This window comes from Coturnix japonica, chromosome 1, assembly GCF_054131305.1.
Source record: "Coturnix japonica strain WE chromosome 1, WE-NBRP24, whole genome shotgun sequence".
NCBI classification, from domain to species: Eukaryota; Metazoa; Chordata; class Aves; order Galliformes; family Phasianidae; genus Coturnix; species Coturnix japonica.
In genome coordinates, this window is record NC_140663.1 from 118,938,199 (window position 1) to 118,942,792 (window position 4,594).

Below are 4,594 nucleotides of genomic sequence, written 5' to 3' on the forward strand. Positions count from 1 at the left end.
AGTGTAGAATAGCTGCTGATTCATTCCTTGCAAAAAGCTCTTCTGAATGTTAATAATCAATCACCTTGGTCATCAGTATGCAAGCAATCTGATAAGCACCTAGCATATTTCAGTGTTTCAAAATACCATACAATTTTAGCCTCAGCAAATTTTGTTTCAGACTTCAAAGCCTAAACCAAATCAAGGACATTGGCAATTTGAAGCAATACCCACTCCTGAGAATGGTTCCCATGTCGTGTTCTTCAGAGAGCTACACAGATTTCAACAACTTCAGCTTCTCTATAAGGCTAGATATCATTGCATACATTTTAAATATGGTAGAATTCATGGCAGATTAAAGAGTCCCATAATTTTAATCATAAAATATATCACATTCAGACTGGGACTCAGTCATTAAAACATTACAGAACTAGGCTATAAGTTAGCTCAATACATGACTTACAACCTTTAAAATATGTGGTAAGTATAAAAACTTCCTGTGTCCTGGCAACGGAGGCAAATCAGATGCTCAACAAGTGGGATTTTACACAGCATTAGTCATGAAGCATGGGAGCAATTTGGATTTTAACAAGAGACAACAAAAACTTCTGCATGAGACCTGAATCCTTAAAGCCTAGACCGAAGTTATCGAGACGAAGGTCAAGACAAGGTGAAAAATGTACAGATTTTGCAAGGTGCATCACAAAGCACTGCACAACTGCAATCCAAAGCAGAGTAGAATCAAAAGTAAAGTATACCAGATGTAGTTATTTTAAAAATCTAAGGAAAACTATGATCCTACAAACCTTTGGCTGACATCACTTCAAAATTAGTAGAATCCAACATACCCTTCCCATTATTAGCTGGCTATGCAATTGTTAAGCTGTTAACAGTCATTACATCACCAGAAAAGGTGTTGCTTCAATATGCTGTCAGAGCAACATGCACCCCTTAAATATTCCATAAAGAAATGTGAACACCACTTTGAAGGGGAACAAATGGTGTTTTAAGCTATGGTTTGATGATATCCTCATACTGCATCATTGGGGGTTCAGAAATCAGGTGTTTGAATAACATCTTGAAATCACTGAGCTGGAGGTGGGCCAAAAGAAATCTATCATGAAAATGAATCACTCGTCCTTTAGACTGCATTGTAAATAGCAATGAAAAGGATCTGGACTTGATAAAAGATACTGAAAATCTCCCATGAATCCCACAGATTTAATGAATGGTGGGAATGGCTGCATATCTTAGATACTGTTTAAAGGAAATTTATATGAAGATGTTACCTGAGTTTTTCCACTGACGTGACTGCACCTTAAATCACATCCTACAAAGCTCAAGACTAATTTAATTACAGACAGATACGTGAGTTTTTAAGTGAATCTTTAAAAATGTGTTCTCTCAGTCTCTGTGTTCCTATGCTTCTTTATTCAATCACAGATTTTTCAGTGTTTTTTGACAAAATGTTATGACAGCATTTAAAAAATATTTTCAAATTATCACCTTCAGAAACTGTCTCCAAATTCATACACTGTTTCTTTGCCAAACTTACAGCAAAATAATCTAATTCTGCAGTAATTTCTTCATCTTCTTTTATCCTTCAACTCATTTCACTGTAAATCTCCTCCAGACAAATCTCACTTTGATTCACTTGGTCATAATATATGTTGTAACTTCCTGGGCAGAATTATTTATACTAATTTCCTTAAAACTTTTATCTTGCATCTCTCAGTAGTTAAATGGCAGGAGAGTAACTGGACATCTGTCAGTCATATGGGAGGAAGCTCTGTCAGGAAACACCATATTCCAGTTCTGTGCAAGGAAAAGCTTGCTGGTATGTTACTGTCAGAACAGGAAGCTGTGGGATTTCTGGACAGGGATGCTTGCCCAGAATCCTGCTTATACCCCAGTTTGTTCTCTCTTTGACAGATAGCACATTTCACAAGAGGAAACACAAGAACAATGTCCAAGTATATCAATGTTTCTGCACTGAAGGCATGAATGTTCATTGTTAAAAACAGTTAGCCACTTTCATCCCAACAAGGACACGCACAATTTAACATTAGCAGAGAATGTGTAACCTCACTTATACACTCATATGGTTTGATATTTATGGACGTACAGCTTAAGACAGAGTTGAGGTAGACATATAACAAGAAAACTGATTCGTATGAATGTGTACGTGAATGATTATATTGTAAATGTAGCAATTTCTGGCGGTTATGTACCATGACAGAACCTATTTGAGGTTCTTCTATCTCTCCATCTTCCATAGTCAACTTAACCTGTTACAAACCACTATTCCGAACAATCTATACTATGTAATAAATCAAAAAGTTCCAAAGATTTTTGCTTTCAGCTCTTCCACTTCTGTTGGTGTACTGGTGAATGATTGTATCACAGAAAGAGACTGCTGATGTGAAGGCAATGAAAGATACCTGTTTAGTGCCTGATTTAAAATATAAAGGCTGATAAAAACTTGACAGTGTTTTTCCTCTTCCCTGGAAAAACACAACTCCTGGAAAAAATCATTAACTCCATCTAATAAAGAGACATTTTGATCTTTCTTGATGGGGAATGCTGGCATGGTATGAAGACACAGCCATTTCTGAAAGTGGCAAAATGAAGAGATGAGAGGAAGAAATATCTTCTGAGACATTCAGAGACAGCCTGTGGCAAGACTGGGGTGAGAACTGAGCTGCAGATCCCAAATTTAAGCCTTGTGTTTTATGTGTTGCTCAGCATTGCTCAAGTCCCAAAGAATGCTTGGTCAGTAGGAAGGAGGGGAGGGGAGGGGAGGGGAGGGGAGGGGAGGGGAGGGGAGGGGAGGGGAGGGGAGGGGAGGGGAGGGGAGGGGAGGGGAGGGGAGGGGAGGGGAGGGGAGGGGAGGGGAGGGGAGGGGAGGGGAGGGGAGGGGAGGGGGAGGGGAGGGGAGGGGAGGGGAGGGGAGGGGAGGGGAGGGGAGGGGAGGGGAGGGGAGGGGAGGGGAGGGGAGGGGAGGGGAGGGGAGGGGAGGGGAGGGGAGGGGAGGGGAGGGGAGGGGAGGGGAGGGGAGGGGAGGGGAGGGGAGGGGAGGGGAGGGGAGGGGAGGGGAGGGGAGGGGAGGGGAGGGGAGGGAAGGGAAGGGAAGGGAAGGGAAGGGAAGGGAAGGGAAGGGAAGGGAAGGGAAGGGAAGGGAAGGGAAGGGAAGGGAAGGGAAGGGAAGGGAAGGGAAGGGAAGGGAAGGGAAGGGAAGGGAAGGGAAGGGAAGGGAAGGGAAGGGAAGGGAAGGGAAGGGAAGGGAAGGGAAGGGAAGGGAAGGGAAGGGAAGGGAAGGGAAGGGAAGGGAAGGGAAGGGAAGGGAAGGGAAGGGAAGGGAAGGGAAGGGAAGGGAAGGGAAGGGAAGGGAAGGGAAGGGAAGGGAAGGGAAGGGAAGGGAAGGGAAGGGAAGGGAAGGGAAGCCAAAAACGCCTTGAAAGAGACCTATGTTTCAGAACCACTGCGGACTGATATGTTCCTTCTCTGGTCTTTCAGCTGTTTAGTTTGTGTTTCCTTCTTTTTTTTCTTCTTCAGAATTCTTCTGCCTCAATCCAGAAGTGCTGTCACTCTGTGCATACAACAGAAATCTCCAAGCATGTGCACTGAACTTCCGTGTAATACTTATATTTGTTTTGCTACTAGCCTTTATGTGTGCCTGAAACTACTGTGGATTCAGTGTGCGAACAGTGGAATCCTGCCACCCAGAACATAATGGAGAAGGAACAGAATTTGCCCTTTAGCCAGTCTCTGACTGTACAGCATTGTTCCCACAAACACCATTCTGCTCTTTCCCCATTGTATCCATATTGTCAAAAGTGATAAGTCAAAAGCTTTCTTTTGTACAGCTGAAAAGATTTATATCTCAAGCCTCCTTTCAGATTTGATTGTACAATTTTCTTCATAGATGAGATTACTGTGTAAATACAAGAACTCTTCATTCTAGTTTTTTTATAGAAACAACCATTTCTCATTTTTTCACCGACTTTTTTCACTCTTAACAAAGATCTTTCTGATTCTGTTTCCTTTCTGAACTTAAGTATTCAGTCCAATTAAATTACAATTCCTATATAGTTTTTGGCATTAAAAATAAATAAATAAATAAATAAAATCTTACAGTTTAAAACATGCAATCATCTCTTTTTTCTGTCCAGTTCTTTCCTTTTTCTTCAGCTGTTTGTACATTGAGAAAGATACATATTTCATCAAAAGATCCAATAACATGCTGAACACTTATCCCCTCCTACCTTCAAAAGATCAGACTTGTTCCCCTCCTGTTCTTGTGCAGTATGCAGCCTCCATCCAGATTCTACTGAAGACAACAAAAATATAAAATCAGTTTTCAAAGCAGATAGTTCAGCCACATGAAAAGCAGCTATGGCAAATCCAGGGCATCTCCAGAAGGTGGCATCACTTTAATAAGTAGAGAAAGACACCAGTTTTCAGGCTAATAGTCTGATGCTCTCATGTGCTTAAAACCCAATAAAACCATTCTTCTAAAGAAATAGACAAAAAAGTTAAGAATGTCACCTGACGCAGTATAACCTACCATAGCAATAAATCAGAGGTTCTGATTGTGTTCATAGATATTGTCTCT